At 39.9% G+C, this 24869-nt stretch overlaps 1 protein-coding gene across 2 annotated transcripts in view; it reads left to right on the top strand.

The window, feature by feature from the left end:
- The first annotated feature begins 2794 nt into the window (after positions 1 to 2794).
- Positions 2795 to 24869, top strand: part of ARHGAP8 (Rho GTPase activating protein 8) — a 331799-nt gene continuing 309724 nt past the window's right edge. For both annotated transcript variants that reach the window (XM_053719040.1, XM_053719041.1), the window contains exons 1-2: positions 2795 to 2902; positions 17138 to 17276. The gene's annotated coding sequence lies outside the window, so the exon portion shown is untranslated. The remainder of the gene's footprint in view (positions 2903 to 17137; positions 17277 to 24869) is intronic.

The raw sequence follows: 24869 nt of genomic DNA, 5'->3' as shown, positions 1-24869 counted from the left end.
TACATGTGCTGTACTTTACACTATGTATCTGCAGGGGGAGTAGTTTGTTTGTACACTATATGTGCTGTACTGTACACTATGTATCTGCAGGGGGAGCAGTTTGTACACTACATGTGCTGTAGTTTACACTTGCTGTAGTTTACACTATGTATCTGTAGGGGGAGCAGTTTGTTTGTACACTACATGTGCTGTACTTTACACTATGTATCTGCAGGGGGAGCAGTTTGTTTGTATACTACATGTGCTGTACTTTACACTATGTATCTGCAGGGGGAGCAGTTTGTTTGTACACTACATGTGCTGTACTTTACACTATGTATCTGCAGGGGGAGCAGTTTGTTTGTACACTACATGTGCTGTACTTTACACTATGTATCTGCAGGGGGAGCAGTTTGTACACTACATGTGCTGTACTTTACACTATGTATCTGCAGTGGGAGCAGTTTGTACACTACATGTGCTATACTTTACACTATGTATCTGCAGTTTGTACACTACATGTGCTGTACTTTACACTATGTATCTGCAGGGGGAGCAGTTTGTACACTACATGTGCTGTACTTTACACTATGTATCTGCAGTTTGTACACTACATGTGCTGTACTTTACACTATGTATCTGCAGTGGGAGCAGTTTGTACACTACATGTGCTGTACTTTACACTATGTATCTGCAGGGGGAGCAGTTTGTTTGTACACTACATGTGCTGTACTTTATACTATGTATCTGCAGGGGAAGCAGTTTGTACACTACATGTGCTGTACTTTACACTATGTATCTACAGGGGGAGCAGTTTGTACACTACATGTGCTCTACATGTGCTGTACTTTACACTATGTATCTGCAGGGGGAGCAGTTTGTACACTACATGTGCTGTACTTTACACTATGTATCTGCAGTTTGTACACTACATGTGCTGTACTTTACACTATGTATCTGCAGGGGGAGCAGTTTGTACACTACATGTGCTATACTTTACACTATGTATCTACAGGGGGAGCAGTTTGTACACTACATGTGCTCTACATGTGCTGTACTTTACACTATGTATCTGCAGGGGGAGCAGTTTGTACACTACATGTGCTGTACTTTACACTATGTATCTGCAGGGGGAGCAGTTTGTACACTACATGTGCTGTACTTTACACTATGTATCTGCAGTTTGTACACTACATGTGCTGTACTTTACACTATGTATCTGCAGGGGGAGCAGTTTGTACACTACATGTGCTATACTTTACACTATGTATCTACAGGGGGAGCAGTTTGTACACTACATGTGCTCTACATGTGCTGTACTTTACACTATGTATCTGCAGGGGGAGCAGTTTGTACACTACATGTGCTGTACTTTACACTATGTATCAGCAGGGGGAGCAGTTTGTACACTACATGTGCTCTACATGTGCTGTACTTTACACTATGTATCTGCAGGGGGAGCAGTTTGTTTGTACACTACATGTGCTGTACTTTACACTATGCATCTGCAGGGGGAGCAGTTTGTTTGTACACTACATGTGCTGTACTTTACACTATGTATCTGCAGGGGGAGCAGTTTGTTTGTACTCTACATGTGCTGTACTTTACACTATGTATCTGCAGGGGGAGTCGTTTGTTTGTACACTACATGTGCTGTACTTTACACTATGTATCTGCAGGGGGAGCAGTTTGTACACTACATGTGCTGTACTTTACACTATGTATCTGCAGGGGGAGCAGTTTGTTTGTACACTACATGTACTGTACTTTACACTATGTATCTGCAGGGTGAGCAGTTTGTTTTACCCTAGATGTGCTGTACTTTACACTATGTATCTGCAGGGGGAGCAGTTTGTTTGTACACTACATGTGCTGTACTTTACACTATGTATCTGCAGGGGGAGCAGTTTGTTTGTACACTACATGTGCTGTACTTTACACTATGTATCTGCAGGGGGAGCAGTTTGTACACTACATGTGCTGTACTTTACACTATGTATCTGCAGGGGGAGCAGTTTTGTACCTTTTCTCACAGGTTGGCTAATATTTACCAACATTATAAAGCAGTGTTTTTCAACCAGTGTGCCGTGGCACACTAGTGTGCCGTGAGAGATCCTCAGTTGTGCCGCGGCAGACTGACAACAGTGTGACATATTTTTTAAACTTTGCTTGTTTTTTACTCCCAGTGCAGGGGTAGTTTGTAGGAGGCATGGCATAACAGCACAATACATACAGTACGTGTGTGTTTGTGTGTATGTGTATATATATATGCTGTATTAGGCTACAATGTGTGATTTTTTAACCCCTTAAGGACCAGCGACGTACCCTGTATGTCACTGGCCTTTTTTTGGGACTTGATTATTTTATAGCGCGGTCTAGCCAGCAGCGTTGAGACTGCTCTATTCCACAAAGCCTGCTGGAGGGAGGGCAATAATAGCGTGTTCTTTCTAGACTTGTGCTATTATGTCCTGAAAAAACCCTTAACGACCAGTGACATACAGGGTACATTGTGGTCATTAAGGGGTTAAAAATTTTGGGATGGTGGTGTGCCACAGGATTTTTTAATGTAAAAAAGTGTGCCACGGCAAAAAAAAGGTTAAAAATCACTGTTATAAAGTAATAAATCTGTTATTGTTTGTACTATTTTACCTGTAGACTAATATCCAGCTGCATCTTACATTCTAAGCAGCATATAATGTATTGACCAATCGGCTATTTGTTTTGCTGAAGGCCAGACCTGCCTCTCTCTGCAAATTCAGGTCCTCAGTAGGGAGGGGAGGAATTCCTGAGTGGGAGGTTTTGTTTTCACCTTGACATTTTTTGTAAGGAAGTTTCCCCTCTGGATGTCCCGCCTTCCACTCTACACAGACACAGTTGTGAACAAAAGAAACAGGAAAAACTCCCCAGACTGCACATAAATCAGGTAATGAAAGGGTGTATGGCATTGTGTGCTCAGTGTAGGAACAGGGGCATTTGCAAATCTTGTGTGGGCAGCCATGGGGGGCAAATCCTGACTTCAAACAAGGTATGGCTGATTGGCTGTAGCCCACAGGTGTTACTAAGGCTCATATAAACCAACATGGCTAGTGTGGTGTTTTGTTTAACCCACTAACTGCCAGAGTATTGTATAGCAATAGGTTTAACAACAGATCTGGCAATTGAAGTGTTAAATATGTTATTTAACACATGAATACAACATATCCAAGTTTATAATGTATCCCTTAATAATGGAAATGGATGGTAGTGGACAAGTTAAACACATAGCAAGGGTTAAAACATTTAAAATAATAATAATAATAATGTGTTGACAAATAAAATTTTGTAATAAAATTGATTAGTTTATGTTTCTTTACACTCAGCCATATCACAGCCAATTAGAAATGTGTCTACTTAGATAAGTTGTGTAGTTTTGTAAACCTCAGATGTTTTGTCTTTACATCTTACATGGAAAAAAGCTGTGGACAAAACCAAACCAAATGGTTCTATTGGTATCAGTAGCAGCTGGTGCTGTTCTGCTGGACCAGAGCTGCAATCTGTACTTTTCTGCTACAAGATTGTCAGTCATAGATCACTGGAACTCTGACCCAGCCTTGCAAGGTGTCCTCACTTACATCAGTTACCATTGAGACTGGGTGCCCAGTGCCCTACAGCTGCTGCTTTATAATTTGCCAGATGTAAAGTCAGGGAATATTTAAAAAGACAGTGAACACTACAGTAAGACCGATTACCTGTTAATGTGTTTCTAAAGACTTGTTTTATCAATTGCAGAGTTTAAAAATATATGGGGAATTGATTGTTTGGGTTTATTATAGTACATAAAATAGCTATTTCTGCTAATTGAAACCAGAACCCAATAACACAGGCTGAGCTTGCAGGGAGAATAGACATAATTATATATACACACACCACACACTACTGTGTGACAAAATGCTGTAAAGTAAGAATGCTTTCAAAATTAGAATTGTTCATTAATTTTTTAGCAATTAGTGAAATGCAAAGTGATTGAACAGAAGAAAAACCCACTATTCGCCTTGTTTCTAAAGACTTGTTATATGAATTGCAGAGTTTAAACAGACATGGGTTTATTATTGTATATACAATAGCTGCTAATTTAAACCAGACCCAATCACTTAGGCTGAGCTTGCAGGGAGTATGTGTGTGTGTATATATATATATATATATATATATATATATATATATACATACATGCGCACACACACATCTTATACACTACTGTGTGAAAAAATGATGTAAAGTAAGAATGCTTTCAAAGTTAGAATTGTTAATAGTTTTTTAGCAATTAATAAAATGCAAAGTGAGAGAAAAGAAGAGAAGTCCACCCTTTCCCTTCAAAATGGCATCAATTCAAGTGAGGGATTTTGTAAGCATATACGGCTAGATTACGAGTCTTGCGTTAAGGTAAAAAAGCAGCGTTAACAGGTCCTAACGCTGCTTTTTTACACCTGCTGTTATTACGAGTCTTGCAGGTTTAGGGAGGGGCACCGCACACTTCTTTGGCCTTACCGCAAAACGACTTACGTAAACTTCGTAAAGTCTTTTTTCTATGGGACTTCCATAGCGCCGGTATTACAAGTCTGTCCTGGGAGGCCAAAAAGTGAGCGGTACACCCTCTACCTCCAAGATCCCTAACGCATTTTAAAGTCAGTAGTTAAGAGTTTTATGGTACAACGCTGTAGCATAAAACTCATAACTAAAGTGCTAAAAAGTACACTAACACACATAATTTACCTATTAACCCCTAAACTGAGGCCCTCCCGCATCGCAAACACTATAATAAAATTTTTAACCCATAATCTGACGCTCCAGACATCGCCGCCACTAGAATAAACATATTAACCCCTAAACCGCCACATTCCCGCCTCGCAAACACTAGTTAAATAATATTAACACCTAATCTGCTATCACTAACATCGCCGCCACCTACATTATTCTTATTAACCCCTAATCTGCTGCCCCCAACATCGCCGACACCTACATTATATTTATTAACCCCTAATCTCCCTCCCCCAATGTAGCCGCCACATACCTACATTTATTAACCCCTAATCTGCCGCCCCAACGTCGCCACCACTATAATAAACATATTAAACCCTAAACCGCCGCACTCCTGCCTCGCAAACACTATTTAAATAATATTAAAGGGACAGTCTACACCTGAATTGTTATTGTTTTAAAAGATAGATAATCCCTTGTTTACCCATTCCCTAGTTTTGCATAACCAACACAGTTATATTTATATATTTTTTACCTCTGTGATTATCTTGTATCTAAGCCTCTGCAGACTGCCCCTTTATTTGTTCTTTTGACAGACTTGCAGTTTAGCCAATCAGTGGTGGCTCCCAGGTAACTTCACGTGCACGAGCACAGTGTTATCTATATGAAAAATATGAACTAACACCCTCTAGTGGTGAAAAACTTGTTAAAATGCATTCTTAAGAGGCGGCCTTCAAGGTCTAAGAAATTAGCATATGAACCTCCTAAGTTAAGCTTTCAACTAAGAATACCAAGAGAACAAAGAAAAATTGGTGATAAAAGTAAATTGGAAAATTGTTTAAAATTACATGCCCTATCTGAATCATGAAAGTTTTTTTGGACTAGACTGTCCCTTTAACCCCTAATCTGCCATCCCTAACATCGCCGCCACCTACCTACATTTATTAACCCCTAATCTGCCGTCCCCAACGTCGCCGCCACTATACTAAATGTATTAACCCCTAAACCTAAGTCTAACCCTAACACCCCCTAACTTAAATAGAATTACAGTAAATCTAAATAAATATTAATATTATTACCTAAATAATTCCTATTTAAAACTAAATGCTTACCTGTAAAATAAACCCTAAGCTAGCTACAATATAAGTAATAGTTACATTGTAACTATCTTAGGGTTTATTTTTATTTTACAGGCTAGTTTGTATATATTTTAACTACGTAGAATAGTTTTTAAATAGTTATTAACTAGTTAATAACTACCTAGCTAAAATAAATACAAAAGTATCTGTAAAATAAAAGCTAACCTAAGTTACACTAACACCTAACACTACACTACAATTAAATAAATTAAATTAGCTAAATTACAACAAAAAAACACTAAATTACAGAAAATAGAAAACAAATTACAGATCTTTAAACTAATTACACCTAATCTAATAGCCCTATCAAAATAACCCCCCCAAATAATAAAAAAAAAAACCTATCCTAAACTATCAATAGCCCTTAAAAGGGCATTTTGAAAGGCATTGCCCCAAAGTAATCAGCTCTTTTACCTGTAAAAAAAATACAAGCAACCCCCAACAGTAAAACCCACCACCCACACAACCAACCCCCCCAAATAAAATACTAACTAAAAAAAACCTAAGCTCTCCATTGCCCTGAAAAGTGCATTTGGATGGGCATTGCCCTTTAAAGGGCATTTAGCTCTATTGCAGCCCAAATCCCTAACCAAAAAAATAAACCCACCCAATACACCCTTAAAAAACCTAACACTAACCCCCTGAAGATCGACTTATAGTTCTGAAGACCGGACATCCATCCTCAAGGAAGCGGCAGAAGTCTTCATCCAACCAGGCCAAAGTCCTTAACGAAGCCGGGAGAGGTCTTCATCCAAGCCGGGCGAAGTGGTCCTCCAGACGGACAGAAGTCTTCATCCAGACGGCATCTTCTATCTTCATCCATCCAACGCGGAGCGGGTCCATCTTAAAGACATCCGACACGGAGCATCCTCTTCATCCGGAGTCTTCTTACTGAATGACGGTACCTTTTAAATGAAGTCCTCCAAGATGGCGTCCCTTAGATTCCAATTGGCTTATAGAATTCTATCAGCCAATTGGAATTAAGGTAGAAAAAATACTATTTACTGATGATGTTCCAATCAGCCAATAGAATGCAAACTCAATCATATTGGCTGATTGGATCAGCCAATAGGATTGAACTTCAATCCTATTGGCTGATTGCATCAGCCAATAGGATTTTTTCTACTTTAATTCCGATTGGCTGTTAGAATTCTATCAGCCAATCGGAATCTAAGGGACGCCATCTTGGATGATGTTATTTAAAGGTACCGTCATTCAGTAAGAAGACTCCGGATGAAGAGGATGCTCCGTGTCGGATGTTTTGAAGATGGACCCGCTCCGCTTCGGATGGATGAAGATATAAGATGCCGTCTGGATGAAGACTTCTGCCCGTCTGGAGGACCACTTCGCCTGGCTTGGATGAAGACTTCTCCCGGCTTCGTTGAGGACTTCGGCCCGGTTGGATGAAGACTTCTGCCGCTTCCTTGAGGATGGATGTCTGGTCTTCAGAATAGTAAGTCGATCTTCAGGGGGTTAGTGTTAGGTTTTTTTAAGGGTGTATTGGGTTGGTTTTATTTTTAGGTTAGGGTTTGGGCCTGCAATATAGCTAACTGCCTTTTTAAGGGCAATGCCCATCCAAATGCCCTTTTCAAGGCAATGGGGAGCTTAGTTTTTTTTAGTTAGTATTTTATTTGGGGGGTTGGTTGTGTGGGTGGTGGGTTTTTCTGTTGGGGGGGTTGTTTGTATTTTTTTTTTTTACAGGTAAAAGAGATGATTACTTTGGGGCACTGCCCCGCAAAAGGCCCTTTTAAGGGCTATTGATAGTTTAGTTTAGGCTAGGGTTTTTTTTTATTTTGGGGGGGGGGGGGTATTTTGATAAGGCTATTAGATTAGGTGTAATTAGTTTAAATATCTTGTAATTTGTTTATTATTTTCTGTAATTTAGTGCTTTTTTTTTGTACTTGTAGCTAATTGTATGTAATTTATTTAATTGTATTTAATTTAGTTAAGTTATTTAATTGTAGTGTTAGGTTTTAGTGTAACTTAGGTTAGGTTTTATTTTACATGTACGTTTGTATTTATTTTAGCTAGGTAGTTTATTAAGTAGTTAATAACTATTTAGTAACTATTCTACCTAGTTAAAATAAATACAAACTTGCCTGTAAAATAAAAATAAACCCAAAGCTAGATACAATGTAACTATTAGTTATATTGTAGCTAACTTAGGGTTTATTTTACATGTAAGTATTTAGTTTTAAATAGGAATTATTTAGCTAATAATATTAATATTAATTTTTATTTAGATTTATTTAAATTATATTTAAATTAGGGGTTGTTAGGGTTAGACTTAGGTTTAGGGGTTAATACATTTAGTATAGTGGCGGCGACATTGGGGACGGCAGATTAGGGGGTTAATAAATGTACGTAGGTGGCGGCGATATTAGGGATGGCAGATTAGGGGTTAATAATGTTTAATGTTTGCGAGATGGGACTGCGGCGGTTTAGGGGTTAATATGTTAAATATAGTGACGGCGACGTTGGGGGCGGCAGATTAGGGGTTAATAAATGTATATAGGTTGTGCCGACATTGGGAGAGGGAGATTAGGGGTTAATAAATATAATGTAGGTGGCGGCGATGTTGGGGGCAGCAGATTAGGGGTTAATACATATAATGTAGGTGGCGGCGGTGTCCGGAGCGACAGATTAGGGGTTAATAAGTATAATGTAGGTGTCGGGGTGGCAGATTAGGGGTTAAGTGTAAGATTAGGGGTGTTTAGACTCGGGGTTCATGTTAGGGTGTTAGGTGTAAACATAACTTTTATTTCCCCATAGGAATCAATGGGGCTCCGTTACTGAGTTTTACGCTGCTTTTTTGCAGGTGTTAGACTTTTTCTCAGGCGGCTCTCCCCGTTGATTCCTATGGGGAAATCGTGCACGAGCACGTACGACCAGCTTACCGCTGACTTAAGCAGCGCTGGTATTGAAGTGCGGTAAGGAGCTCAATTTTGCTCTACACTCACTTCTTGCCTTTTAACGCCGGGTTTGTAAAAACCTGTAATACCAGCGCTGCAGGTAAGTGAGCGGTGAGAGAAAATTGCTTGTTAGCACCGCATAGCCTCTAATGCAAAACTCGTAATCTGGCCGATAGGTGAACGATTAAACAATTATACCAAACAGGTGCTAATGATCATCAATTTAATATTTCGATTGAAACACAATCATTAACTGAAACGGAAACAACTGTGTAGCAGGAATACAACTTGGTGAGGAACAGCCAAACTCTGCTAACATGGTGAGGTTGCTGAAGACAATTTTAATTTCAAAAGTCATACGCCAAGGCAAGACTGAGCACAGCAACAAAATACAATGTAGTTATACTACATCAGCAAGGTCTCTCCCAGGCAGAAGATTCAAGGCATACAGGGGTTTCCAAGCTCCTCTAAAGCATAAAGAAAAGGGCAATGTTAAGGACTATAGTTGCAGTAGTTTGTCAAGGAAACTAAGTGAAGCAGATGAAAGACATGTCATGCTTACTTCTATTCACAATCAGAAGATGTCCAACTGTGTCATCATCTCAGAATTGTTAGAAACCAATGAGACCCTGGAACTCCCATCTACTATCCTGAGAAGCCTGGTCATAAATGTGAAAATATATACGTAGTGATAATTGGATGCACCCAATATATAAATATTAAATCTGTCGATTTAGTTGCTAAAACAATCAAAAGTAATGTGAATGTTAAGTATCAAATTACCAGTGTTGCAAAAGTGTATGTTTCAAATATCTCTTGATGCTCTATGTATATCAAGGAGCATAACTAATATATATATATATATATATATATATATATATATATATATATATATATATATATATATATATATATATATATATATATATATATATATATATATATATATATATATATATATATATATATACAGGGAGTGCAGAATTATTAGGCAAATGAGTATTTTGACCACATCATCCTCTTTATGCATGTTGTCTTACTCCAAGCTGTATAGGCTCGAAAGACTACTACCAATTAAGCATATTAGGTGATGTGCATCTCTGTAATGAGAAGGGGTGTGGTCTAATGACATCAACACCCTATATCAGGTGTGCATAATTATTAGGCAACTTCCTTTCCTTTGGCAAAATGGGTCAAAAGAAGGACTTGACAGGCTCAGAAAAGTCAAAAATAGTGAGATATCTTGCAGAGGGATGCAGCACTCTTAAAATTGCAAAGCTTCTGAAGCGTGATCATCGAACAATCAAGCGTTTCATTCAAAATAGTCAACAGGGTCGCAAGAAGCGTGTGGAAAAACCAAGGCGCAAAATAACTGCCCATGAACTGAGAAAAGTCAAGCGTGCAGCTGCCAAGATGCCACTTGCCACCAGTTTGGCCATATTTCAGAGCTGCAACATCACTGGAGTGCCCAAAAGCACAAGGTGTGCAATACTCAGAGACATGGCCAAGGTAAGAAAGGCTGAAAGACGACCACCACTGAACAAGACACACAAGCTGAAACGTCAAGACTGGGCCAAGAAATATCTCAAGACTGATTTTTCTAAGGTTTTATGGACTGATGAAATGAGAGTGAGTCTTGATGGGCCAGATGGATGGGCCCGTGGCTGGATTGGTAAAGGGCAGAGAGCTCCAGTCCGACTCAGATGCCAGCAAGGTGGAGGTGGAGTACTGGTTTGGGCTGGTATCATCAAAGATGAGCTTGTGGGCCTTTTCGGGTTGAGGATGGAGTCAAGCTCAACTCCCAGTCCTACTGCCAGTTTCTGGAAGACACCTTCTTCAAGCAGTGGTACAGGAAGAAGTCTGCATCCTTCAAGAAAAACATGATTTTCATGCAGGACAATGCTCCATCACACGCGTCCAAGTACTCCACAGCGTGGCTGGCAAGAAAGGGTATAAAAGAAGAAAATCTAATGACATGGCCTCCTTGTTCACCTGATCTGAACCCCATTGAGAACCTGTGGTCCATCATCAAATATGAGATTTACATGGAGGGAAAACAGTACACCTCTCTGAACAGTGTCTAGGAGGCTGTGGTTGCTGCTGCACGCAATGTTGATGGTGAACAGATCAAAACACTGACAGAATCCATGGATGGCAGGCTTTTGAGTGTCCTTGCAAAGAAAGGTGGCTATATTGATCACTGATTTGTTTTTGTTTTGTTTTTGAATGTCAGAAATGTATATTTGTGAATGTTGAGATGTTATATTGGTTTCACTGGTAAAAATAAATAATTGAAATGGGTATATATTTGTTTTTTGTTAAGTTGCCTAATAATTATGCACAGTAATAGTCACCTGCACATACAGATATCCCCCTAAAATAGCTAAAACTAAAAACAAACTAAAAACTACTTCCAAAAATATTCAGCTTTGATATTAATGAGTTTTTTGGGTTCATTGAGAACATGGTTGTTGTTCATTAATAAAATTAATCCTCAAAAATACAACTTGCCTAATAATTCTGCACTCCCTGTGTATATATATATATATGTATATATATATATATATATATATATATATATATATACACAAAAGCAAATGCATCAAATACAAATACAAAATAATTCATACAATATTGATAGCAAATAAAATAATAAAAAAACACAGTGCAAAAATCGGTGCAAAGTTCGTGTAACGATATGAGTTCAAAAGCACTTATCCAAAGTAGAATGGATCTCTCCCAGGACATCAAAGGAAATGTCCCACAGGTGTCCAAAGATAGCTGCAACAAGCTACTTCTTCCAAAATCTGTTGGTATTCAAATTTGTGTTCTATAGAATATTAAAAAGAAAAGGCGCCACCATAGTGCACAATCAATAATGCAGGTAATAGCCAACGCACAAATGTACGTACTTACAGGATTGCAGGCACTTGTGAAGTGCTACAAGGGCTTCCTGGACTCTTAAAGTCTTCCAGACAACTTTCCCCATATTCTCCAGGCCACTCAAAACTTTATTCGGCTGCCACACACGGGATTCAAACAAGGAGTATTTGAAAAACTGCAGTTTCCAAATTGTGACTTTCCCAGCTCCGTAATGGCCTCCACAAATACTGTGTGGTAAGTAGTATAACACGTCCAACTCTTCCAAAAGGAACAACTACGAGTCTTGCCTGGTTATTTCAGGAATTACAGTGGAAGTGTTATACTACTCACAGCTTGTCAATACCACACAGTATTTGTGGAGGCCATTACGGAGCTGGGAAAATCTCAATTTGGAAATTTCAGTTTTTTCAAATACTCCTTGTCTGAATCCAATGTGTGGCAGCCAAATAGAGTTTTGAGTGGCCTGGAGAATATGGGGACATTTTGTCTGGAAGACTTTAAGAGTCCAGGAAGCCCTTGTAGCACTTCTCAAGTGCCTGCAATCCTGTAAGTACGTACATTAGTGCGCTGGCTTTTACCTGCATTATTGATTGTGCACTACAGTGGTGCCTTCTTCTTCTTCTTTTTAATATTCTGGTCATAAATGGTCTTCATGGAAGTCTTGCAGCCATACACCCATACCTCTGACATGGAAACAAGGCCAAGCGACTCAACTATGTATGCACAAAAACACAGGACCTGGGCTGATGAGTCAAAATTGGAAATCTTTGGCTGTAGCAGAAGGAAGTTTTTTTTGCCTAATTGATTGGAGAGAGTTACAAGAATGAGTGTCTGCAGGCAACAGTGAAGCATGGTGGAGGTTCCTTCCAAGTCTGGGTTTGAATTTCTACAAATAGAGTTGGGGATTTGGTCAATCAATGGTCTCCTCAATCCTCAGAAGTATAGGCAGATACATAACCATTATGCAATAACATAAGGCATCGGATTGGCCCCAATTGTATTCTGCAGCATGACAATGACCCCAAACATAACGCCAAAGTCATTAAGAACTATCTTCAGCATAAAGAAGAACAAGGAGGCCTGGAAGTGATGGTATGGCTCCTACAGTGCCCTGATCTCAACATCATCAAGTCTGCTTGCAATTACCTGAGGAGACTGAAGTAGCCGAGGCTGTCTAAATCCACAGAAGAATTGTGGTTAGTTCTCCAAGATGTTTGGAACAACCTACCTGCCAAGATACTTAAAAAAAAAAACTGTGTCCAAGTGTACTTAGAAAAATTATGCTTTTTTGGAGGCAAAGGGTGGTCACACCAAATATATATTTACACTTTGCAAAACAATTGCTGGTTAGGGGTTTTATATAGAAGTTCTGTACACTGAGCATTGCAGTTGCAGACGTCCTCTGCATTTCTTGACTAAAAGCTAAGACTTATACAATGCAGTACAATGCGCAATGTGTGGTATATTGTGTTCGGTTTAGACTCATGTTTTTTTATTATTTGTACAATGTCCTATTCAGAATTTCCAGCCATGCTGCATTCTGGATGGTCCCAGTTTGGGCGCAGTCTTCCCCCCCCCCCCCCGCCCCCATGCTCCCTTCTCTATAAATACTTTGGATTCTCAAAGGGAAACCTGGGACAGCTTAGCCACACCCCCAATTTCATTGCCCATGCAATAGTTGTTTTGCCCACCCTGACTGGTTGTTGTATCTTTGACTCTGCCCTTAGCCTCTTGACTCCAAATATTATTTAGCAAACGTTGGGAGATAAGGATTTAGGATTATGATTTTGAAAATATACATTTTTATTTTGTATTTTATTCTATGTAAAATACATCTGGCAGTGTCAGTCTGTGAATTGTCCTCTTATTATATTTGCTAAGCTTTGGAAAATAAAACCTATGATAATAGAAGTGAATAAGAAGTTATTGGGACATTGAGTGTACTATTGTCTCTGTAAACGTCAGTTAAAAAATATTATTTTGATTTGCATTTGCTTCAAATTAATCGTTTTTAGCAGTGCCACTGCCCAGTTTGTTTCCACAGAGAGAGAGTGGGAATGGGAAAACTTTACCTGTGCACTGTACTGCTCACCTGGTAGCTTTGAAAATAATTTAATATTGTTTAAGCATAATTCCCAATATTTCCCAGTAAATTATCTGCAGTGGGTAGACTGGTTGCTTGGTCATGAAGATGGGTGGAGTCATGTGAAATTGGGGGCGGAGTCACATCATGTTGGGTATAGAGTTGAACAAAGAGAGGTCAGAGCTGGGCATGTAGTAGGTTGTGATTAGGTGGCCCTCAGAAACCTGGGACTTTTACAAGGTCCTGAGAAAGCTGCAGGAGGAATAATATATCAAATTAAAGCATCTATTGCTATGTACAATTTAGTTACACCCTGCCTGCAAATAGAGATGAGGTCTTGGCAGATTAACAATTCCATTTTGACACATTGATCGTTTCTCAAGTATTTAAATGTATCAGCCATAATGCTTCAAAACTACATATAATTTAACACATTTTCAAAGCATTTATATGTGACAACAGAGCATTCAGTGCTTGAATACACAAATTTACGGCTAGATTTAGAGTTTTGTCGGTAAGGACCCGCGTATCTAACGCTGGCTTTTTTCTGGCCGCACCTTTAAAATAACTCTGGTATTGAGAGTCCACAGAATGGCTGCGTTAGGCTCCAAAAAAGGAGCGTAGAGCATATTTAACGCAACTTCAACTCTCGATAACAGAGTTGCTTACGGACGCGGCCAGCCTCAAAAACGTGCTCGTGCACGATTCCCCCATAGGAAACAATGGGGCTGTTTGAGCTGAAAAAAAACCTAACACCTGCAAAAAAGCCGCGTTCAGCTCCTAACGTAGCCCCATTGTTTGCTATACGGAAACACTTCCTACGTCTGCACCTAACACTCTAACATGTACCCCGAGTCTAAACACCCCTAACCTTACACTTATTAACCCCTATTCTGCTGCCCCCGCTATCGCTGACTCCTGTATATTATTTTTAACCCCTAATCTGCCGCTTTGAACTTTAGTAATTTAGAATAGGGTAGGGCATTTTTTTTATTTTGGGGGGCTTTGTTATTTTATTAGGGGCCTTAGAGTAGGTGTAATTTAGTTTAAAATTGTTGTAATATTTTTCTTATGTTTGTAAATATTTTTTTATTTTTTGTAACTTAGTTCTTTTTTATTTTTTGTACTTTAGTTAGTTTATTTCATTGTAGTTATTTGTAGGTATTGTATTTAATTAATTTATTGATAGTGTAGTGTTAGGTTTAATTGTAACTTAGGTTAGGATTTATTTTACAGGTAATTTTGTAATTATTTTAACTAGGTAGCTATTAAATAGTTCTTAACTATTTAATAGCTATTGTACCTGGTTAAAATAAATACAAAGTTACCTGTAAAATAAATATAAATCCTAAAATAGCTATAATATAATTATAATTTATATTGTAGCTATATTAGGATTTATTTTACAGGTAAGTATTTAGCTTTAAATGGGAATAATTTATTTAATAAGAGTTAATTAATTTCGTTAGATTTAAATTATATTTAACTTAGGGGGGTGTTAGGGTTAGACTTAGCTTTAGGGGTTAATACATTTATTAGAATAGCGGTGAGCTCCGGTCGGCAGATTAGGGGTTAATGTTTGAAGTTAGGTGTCGGCGATGTTAGGGAGGGCAGATTAGGGGTTAATACTATTTAGTATAGGATTAGTGAGGCGGATTAGGGGTTAATAACTTTATTATAATAGCGGTGCGGTCCGGTCAGCAGATTAGGGGTTAATAAGTGTAGGCAGGTGGAGGCGACGTTGAGGGCGGCAGATTAGGGGTTAATAAATATAATATAGGGGTCGGCGGTGTTAGGGGCAGCAGATTAGGGGTACATAGCTATAATGTAGGTGGCGGCGCTTTGCGGTCGGCAGATTAGGGGTTAATTATTGTAGGTAGCTGGCGGCGACGTTGTGGGGGGCAGGTTAGGGGTTAATAAATATAATACAGGAGTCGGTGGTGTTAGGGGCAGCAGATTAGGGGTACATAAGTATAACGTAGGTGGCGGTCGGCAGATTAGGGGTTAAAAAAATTTAATCGAGTGGCGGCGATGTGGGGGGACCTCGGTTTAGGGGTACATAGGTAGTTTATGGGTGTTAGTGTACTTTAGAGCACAGTAGTTAAGAGCTTTATGAACCGGCGTTAGCCCAGAAAGCTCTTAACTACTGACTTTTTTCTGCGGCTGGAGTTTTGTCGTTAGATTTCTAACGCTCACTTCAGACACGACTCTAAATACCGGAGTTAGAAAGATCCCATTGAAAAGATAGGATACGCAAATGACGTAAGGGGATCTGCGGTATGGAAAAGTCGCGGCTGACTCCAAATACCGGCGGTAGCCTAAAACCAGCGTTAGGAGCCTCTAACGCTGGTTTTCACGGCTACCGCCAAACTCCAAATCTAGGCCTTAGTAAATAATAAATACCATATTGATATTTGATGCTTACTGGTTATCATGCAGGAAAATACCACCACAATATCATTTATGACTCCCTTTTCACAGTGTGATAATGGTTATTCATTGTGTGATCTGGAGTAGACTCTCAGAGTCTCATAGTATGACTTGACTGGTGTGGTCCTTTGTTAGTCTTTTTCTCTCCCCAGTGGTAGCACATAGGTAGTTGTATCACTTCTGTGAGTATAGTGTCTGGGGAGATACCGTATTTCCTATTTAGTCTTATGCAGCAGCTCATGCGGGGTGCAGGAGTGTGTGCTGCTATTTCTCAATGTGTCAGGCAATAAGGCCATTGGTTGGCTGTAGCCCTAGTGGAAGTTAGTTGGGGGAAGAAAAGGCTTAGGCGGATGAGTGTAGCAGGACAGCCAGGATCTCTAGAAGAATAAACAAACCCCCTTAAAGGGACATGAAACTCCTTTTTTTTTTCTTTTTTCAGGATTCAGATAGAGAATACAATTTTAAACAACATTCCAATTCACTATTAGTTAATTTGCTTGAAGAAATAGCAATGTACATGGATCTATGTGCAGTCACCATTCAGCAGCTACGGAGCCTATATAGATATGTTTTCAACAAAGGAAATCAAGAGAATGAAGCAAATTTTGAAAATAGAAATACATAGGAAAGTTGTTTAAAATGGCATGCTCTTTCTAAATCATGAAATAAAAAAACTTGGGTTTCATGTCCCTTTAACAATCAAGGATAGATTAATAAACGCTTTACTACGAAGTGATAAACTAAAAATATCTGTTTTGTTTCCCCATTGAGCAGTGCACAAGCTCTAATTGGTCACAAAAGATAAACAAGCTAACCAGACCTTTCACATAGATTTTTAGCACAATGTGAGCTTTGCAAATAATAAAGCAACATTTTCAGAAGTTTTGAAAACATTTATTTTGTATGCAGATCGTTTACAGTTCGATTTAATTACTAATTGACTGACCTGTAAAAGAAACTTTATTTTGTCTCTTCAGTGTAATAGGTTCCTGCAGAGCTCTCGCTGTATTCTCTAAGCCCTATACTGCTGCAGGACTTGCTAAACTTGATATACGTGTGCTTACAAGGCTGGCTTGAAATATGAAACAATCTTGAAAAACTGGATTTGAACACAAGGTAAACTTTGCTAACAATATAGTCTAATAGTTTATATCCACTTCATAATGTAAAGCTTTTAGTGCTGCTGGGTGATGCCACGTGAAATCTCTGATACTGCAGGGTGCCCTGTCACTTCTACATAGCTCCTGGAAGGTCTAAAGGCTGTAAGATCACAGTGTGATTTAGGGCCCAACTATCAAAATCTCTCCAACATGGAAGAAATTAATTAATTTTTCTAAAAATTTCTAAAGGGACCTCATAGTGCCAGTTGTCCAGTATTAAATCAGACAGTCCAGTATTTTAAAAACCTGTCCAGTAAAATCTTCACAAAAATGCTGGACACTTAAAGGGCCATTAAACCCACCAAATAATGTTATATAATTCTGCACATAGTGCAGAATTCTATAACATTTGCCTAATGCCAGCTTTCTAAAGGAAAGAAGAGATATTTGCCTACGAAAATTATTTTTACAGACCGCTGCTCCTTGCTCTACTGAGCAGGTCTGTTTTTTTCCTAAGCGCATCGGGCACACTGTCTAATCACAGCAGGCCCGATTGCGCCATTAATCTAAATGTAGCTCTCTCCCGCTCTGGTCTGGTAGCGGGAGCGAGCTACATTTAGTTAGTCGGGCCGGCTTTGATTAGGCAGTGTGCCCGATGCGCTTAGGAAAAAAACAGACCCGCTCAGTAGAGCAAAGAGCGGCGGTCTGTAAAAATAATTTTTATATCTCTTCTTTCCTTTAGAAAGCTGGCTCTAGGCAAATGTAATATAATTCTGCACTTTCAGCCCTTCAGTGCAGACCCTGGGAGCCGCTGCGCTAAGTCTCTTATGAGTGTGGCTGGGACTCTGTGATTATGAGCGGGTTTGCGCAGCTGTCCAGTGCGCTAAAGGTAAATACTTTTTCACCAGTAGCTTAGGAACATTTTACATTTGTTTAACAAAAATTTAATGTAAACGTTTAATGAATACTCAGTATTTGTTTCATTGAAAACTAAGCAAATACTGAATAGTGCAGCCAGGGAAACCAATTACTCTGAATACTCGCTAGAAAAGATTCAGATGAACAGAGTATTTCTTGGCTGTTCAAGTCTGGTACATAGTAGCTTTGGAAGTTTTACTTATTGTGGTTGCAGGGTCACTCATGTCAGCCTGAACAGCAAAGGCTCATAAGTTGCAAATGCTCCTTAGGAATACTTTTGAACTAGGGGGAAGGAAGCTGACTTAAAGAGACACTCAAGTTAAAATTAAACGTTCATGATTCAGATAGAACACGCAATTTTAAACAACTTTCCAGTTCACTTTCATTAGCAAATTGTGCACAGTCCTTTTTATATTTAGAATTTTTGAGTCACCGGCTCCTACTGAGCATGTGCAAGAATATGCATTTGTGATTGGCTGATGGCTGTCACATGATACAGGGAGAGTGGAAATAGACAAACTGAAATTTGTAAGAAAAAAAAATCTACTCGCTTGGATAAAAAGACAGTGCTATTGCGTTGTGTTTTTATCATGCATTTGTTCTTTATGCAAACAAATTGGTATTCCTATCTGTTGTTTTCCTAAATAAATCAGATTTAAGAAATCCATTATCTAATTCTAAATAAACTAATGTGTCTAAAAATCTTACTGAATGAAAACCATATTTAATACTTCAATACTTGATCTAAGAGTCTTATTTCCTCATCTAATCTGTCTCTAGACATGGCCTGTGCACAAACATACTTTTCCTCTTTGCTTCAGTTTAAACAGGTTTTACCAACCCTTTGTATTTATTGCTGCCCTTTCATATGGATGAAATAAAATATTTGCAGGGCGGCCTGTCTCAGGGCATAATCTTGTGCACCCTCATCTGTATCACTAAGATTACCTAGAAATCTTATTTTCCCCTGTTCTGCATAGTCCGTTCAGCAAAGGCTGCAGCTGTGAAGCTGCTGACATCTGTTTTCATTCTGAGCGTAAAATGCCATCTCCAGCTGATGATCTAATGGTATAGCACTATATGGCTCAATCAATCTCATGTACATCTCGGTACAAATCCCTAAGCGCGGGTCAGATTAAGCTTGCCTGTTTTAGCTTCCTGTTAGCCTTTTGGTTACTGCAGTGTCTATTGGATAAATTTGCATTTGTCCCACAGAACTGGCTAACCTGCATATTCAGTGACCAATGTAGGATTTCTGACATCTAAGCATTTTGAGATTTTAGTATGAAATGTTTAGTAAAATAACTTTGCAAAATACTTGATTTTATTTTGCCCCCTTTTCATGTAATTCTGCTCTGGAAATTATTTTCTAAATCTCAGAACAGGACATTCACATTGTTCAATTCTTAAGGCTAACCATGCTACATAGCTTTCCCTAATTGGCTTCACCAGGTAACATAAAAATTTATTTTTCTCTTGTAAGATGTATCAAGTCCACGGATTCATCCATACTTGTGGGATATTCTCCTTCCCTACAGGAAGTGGCAAAGAGAGCACCCACAGCAGAGCTGTCTATATAGCTCCTCCCTTAGCTCCACCCCCCAGTCATTCTCTTTGCCTACTCTAACTAACTAGGAAGGGTAAAGTGAGTGTGGTGACAAAAATGTTAGTTTTTAATTTCTCAAGCAAAAGTTTGTTATTTTAAATGGTACCGGTGTGTACTATTTACTCTCTGGCAGAAAAGGCATGAAGATTTCTGCAAGGAGGATGATGATCTTAGCACTTTGTAACTAAGATCCACTGCTGTTCTCACAAGGGCTGAAGAGTACAGGAAAACTTCAGTTGGGGGAACGGTTTGCAGGCTAAGCTGCATTGAGGTATGTTCAGTCTATTTTTTTCTAGACAGACTGTGCTAATTCTAGAAAAGGCTGGCAATATCCCCATGAGGGAAGGGTAAGCTGTATTCAGACACTTAGTAGGAATTATAGCTTGCATTAAGGGCTCATTAGTTACTGGTGACACTGATAGGAAAAAACGTTTTTGTTTATTTATAAAAAATGCATATATAACGTTTTTTTGAGGGACTTTAAGGGGTCATTGTGGCTTGGTTAAGGGTTATTAACCTACAAGGCTAGTTTAAGAAACACTCTGTTGTGTTTCTTTTAGGCCCCATAACATCGAGTGAGGTGGGAGGGGCCTATTTTCGCGCCTCAGTTGCGCAGTTTCTTTTCCTCTGAGACATCCAGCTGCTTCTCCAGAGGTTCCTACTGTGTTTGAGGGCTGTAAAGAATGTTTTTTCCCCCCCACAAATCATTCCTAAAGGGCAGGTAGGCGCCACAGCAGAGCTGTGGCAAGATGCTGAACGTTTTTTTACCGTTTTTTGACGTTTTGTCAATCTGGTTTTTACATTAAGGGGTTAATTGTTTATTTGCATAGCTGTGTAAAGTTACTAGGGCTTTATGATGCTACTGTAAAAATTTTGTTGAGTTTACTGCTTTTTTACACTGTTTTGCAGAGTTTGTGCAGCTTTTTTTCTCTTAAAGGCACAGTACCGTTCTTTTCTAAATGTTATTTGCTTTGATTAAAGTGTTTTCCAAGCTTGCTTGTTACATTACTAACCTGTTTAACATGTCTGACACCAAGGAAAATCCTTGTTCAATGTGTTTAGAAGCTATTGTGGAACCCCCTCTTAGAATATGTCCCACTTGCACTGATATGTCTATAAATTATAAAGAGCATATTTTTGCACTTAAAAATATTGCAATAGATGATTCTCAGACAGAAGAGAATGAGGGTTTGCCATCTAGCTCTCCCCAAGTGTCACAACCAGTAACGCCCGCACAAGTGACGCCAAGTACCTCTTGTGCGTCAAATTCATTTACTTTTCAAGACATGGCCACAGTTATGAATACAACCCTCACAGAGGTTTTATCTAAACTGCCTGGTTTACAAGGAAAGCGTGACAGCTCTGGGTTAAGAACAAATGCTGAGCCGTCTGACGCTTTAGTAGCCGTTATCCGATATACCCTCACAATGTTCTGAAGTAGGGGTAAGGGATTTGTTATCTGAGGGAGAAATTTCTGATTCAGGAAAGACGCTCCCTCAGACAGATTCTGATATGACGGCCTTTAAATTTAAGCTTGAACACCTCCGCTTATTGCTCAGGGAGGTATTAGCGACTCTAGATGATTGTGACCCTATAGTGGTCCCAGAGAAATTGTGTAAAATGGACAAATACTTAGCGGTTCCTGTTTACACTAATGTTTTTCCAGTCCCTAAGAGGATTGTGAATATTGTTACTAAGGAGTGGGATAGACCAGGTATTCCGTTCGCTCCCCCTCCTGTTTTTAAGAAAATGTTTCCCATATCTGACACCATGCGGGACTCGTGGCAGACGGTCCCTAAGGTGGAGGGAGCTATTTCTACTCTTGCTAAGCGTACAACTATACCTATCGAAGACAGTTGTGCTTTCAAAGATCCTATGGATAAAAAAATTAGAGGGTCTCCTGAAGAAATTTTTTGTTCATCAAGGTTTTCTTCTCCAACCTATTGCGTGCATTGTTCCTGTAACTACTGCAGCTGCTTTCTGGTTCGAGGCTCTAGAAGAGGCTCTTCAGATGGAGACTCCATTAGAGGATATTATGGATAGAATTAAGGCCCTTAAGTTGGCTAATTCTTTCATTACAGATGCCGCTTTCCAACTGGCTAAAATAGCGGCAAAGAATTCAGGTTTTGCCATTTTAGCACGCAGGGCGTTATGGCTTAAGTCCTGGTCTGCTGATGTGTCATCAAAATCTAAACTTATGAACATCCCTTTCAAAGGAAAGACCCTATTCGGGCCTGAACTGAAAGAGATTATTTCAGACATCACTGGAGGGAAAGGCCATGCCCTCCCTCAGGATAAAACAAATAAAATGAGGACCAAACAAAATAATTTTCGTTCCTTTCAGAACTTCAAGGGTGGTCCCGCTTCAGCTTCCTCTGCTGCAAAGCAAGAGGGGAATTTTGCCCAATCCAAGTCAGTCTGGAGACCTAACCAGGCTTGGAACAAGGGTAAACAGGCCAAGAAGCCTGCAGCTGCCTCTAAGACAGCATGAAGGTGTAGCCCCCAATCCGGGACCGGATCTAGTAGGGGGCATACTCTCTCTCTTCGCTCAGGCTTGGGCAAGAGATGTTCACGATTCCTGGGCTTTAGAAATTGTGTCCCAGGGATATCTTCTGGACTTCAAAGACTCCCCCCTAAGGTGTAGATTTCACATTTCTCAATTGTCTGCAAACCAGACAAAGAGAGAGGCGTTCTTACGCTGTGTAGAAGACCTACATACCATGGGAGTGATCCGCCCAGTTCCAAAAGAGGAACAAACCTGTTTGTGGTTCCCAAAAAAGAGGGAACTTTCAGACCAATCTTGGATCTCAAAATTCTAAACAAATTTCTCAGAGTACCATCATTCAAGATGGAGACTATTCGGACCATTCTACCAATGATCCAGAAGGGTCAATATATGACTACCGTGGACTTACAGGATGTGTATCTACACATCCCTATTAACAGAGATCGTCATCAATTCCTCAGACTTGCCTTTCTGGACAGACATTTCCAGTTCGTGGCCCTTTCCTTCGGGTTGGCTACGGCTCCCAGAATTTTCACAAAAGTGCTATGGTCCCTTTTGGCGGGGCATAGCAGTGGCGCCTTATCTAGACGACATCTTAATTCAGGAGTCGACTTTCCAACTAGCCAAGTCTCACACGGACATCGTGTTGGCTTTTCTGAGATCTCACGGGTGGAAGGTGAACATAAAAAAGAGTTCTCTCTTCCCTCTCACAAGAGTTTCCTTCCTAGGGACTCTGATAGACTCAGTACAAATTAAAATATGTCTGACTGAGGTCAGAAAATCAAAACTCTTAACCACTTGCCAAGCTCTTCATTCCATTCTTCGGCCATCAGTGGCTCAGTGCATGGAAGTAATCGGGCTCATGGTAGCGGCAATGGACATAGTTCCTTTTGCCCGCCTACACCTCAGACCACTGCAACTATGCATGCTCAAACAGTGGAATGGGGATTATGCAGATTTATCTCCTCAAATAAATCTGGACCAGGAGACCAGAGATTCTCTTCTCTGGTAGTTGTCTCAGGGAATGTGTTTCCGCAGACCAGAGTGGCTCATAGTAATGACAGATGCCAGTCTGCTAGGCTGGGGTGCAGTCTGGAACTCCCTGAAAGCACAGGGCTTATGGTCTCAGGAGGAAACTCTCCTTCCGATAAACATTCTAGAACTGAGAGCGATATTCAATGCGCTTCAGGCGTGTCCTCAGCTTGCTGCGGCCAAATTCATCAGATTTCAGTCGGACAACATCACGACTGTAGCTTATATCAATCATCAAGGAGGAACACGGAGTTCTCTAGCGATGATGGAGGTAACCAAAATAATCCGATGGGCGGAGGATCACTCTTGCCATCTCTCAGCAATCCATATCCCAGGAGTAGAGAACAGGGAGGCGGATTTCCTCAGTCATCAGACTTTTCATCCGGGGGAGTGGGAGCTCCATCCGGAGGTATTTGCCCAGCTGATTCAGCTATGGGGCACACCAGAATTGGATCTGATGGCGTCCCGACAGAATGCCAAACTTCCTTGTTACGGGTCCAGGTCCCGGGATCCCCAGGCAGTACTGATAGATGCTCTAGCAGTGCCCTGGTCCTTCAATCTGGCCGATGTATTTCCACCGTTTCCTCTCCTTCCATGTCTGATTGCCAGAATCAAGCAGGAGAGGGCTTCAGTGATTCTGATAGCACCTGCGTGGCCACGCAGGACTTGGTATGCAGACCTAGTGGACATGATCGGTTCCACCGTGGACTCTGCCAATGAGGCAGGACCTTCTAATCCAAGGTCCATTCACGCATCCAAATCTAATTTCTCTGCGTTTGACTGCTTGGAGATTGAACGCCTGATTCTATCAAAGCGTGGTTTCTCTGAGTCGGTCATTGATACCCTGATTCAAGCTAGAAAGCCTGTCACCAGGAAGATTTATCATAAGATTTGGCGCAAATATTTTTATTGGTGTGAATCAAAGGGTTACTCATGGAGTAAGATTAGGATTCCTAGAATATTGTCTTTTCTCCAAGAAGGATTGGAGAAGGGATTATCAGCTAGTTCGTTAAAAGGACAAATATCTGCTTTGTCTATTCTTTTACACAAACGTCTGGCAGATGTCCCAGACATTCAAGCATTTAGTCAGGCCTTGGTCAGGATCAAGCCTGTGTTTAAACCTGTTGCTCCACCATGGAGCCTAATCTTAGTTTTTAAAGTTCTTCAAGGGGTTCCGTTTGAACCCATTTATTCCATAGATATTAAGCTTCTATCTTGGAAAGTTTTGTTTTTGGTAGCTATCTCTTTGGCTCGAAGAGTTTCTGAGTTATCTGCTTTACAGTGTGACTCACCTTACCTTGTTTTCCATGCAGATAAGGCGGTTTTGCGAACCAAACCTGGGTTTCTTCCTAAGGTTGTTTCTAATAGGAATATCAATCAGGAGATTGTTGTTCCTTCACTGTGTCCTAATCCTTCATCAAAGAAGGAACGTCTGTTGCACAATCTTGATGTGGTTCGTGCTTTAAAGTTCTACTTACAAGCAACTAAAGATTTCCGTCAAACGTCTTCATTGTTTGTTGTTTATTCTGGTAAACGGAGAGGTCAAA

Source organism: Bombina bombina, chromosome 6, assembly GCF_027579735.1.
Source record: "Bombina bombina isolate aBomBom1 chromosome 6, aBomBom1.pri, whole genome shotgun sequence".
Lineage (NCBI taxonomy): Eukaryota > Metazoa > Chordata > Amphibia > Anura > Bombinatoridae > Bombina > Bombina bombina.
The sequence above is the reverse complement of the archived record's forward strand: the minus strand, read 5'-3'. Positions and strand labels throughout refer to the sequence as shown.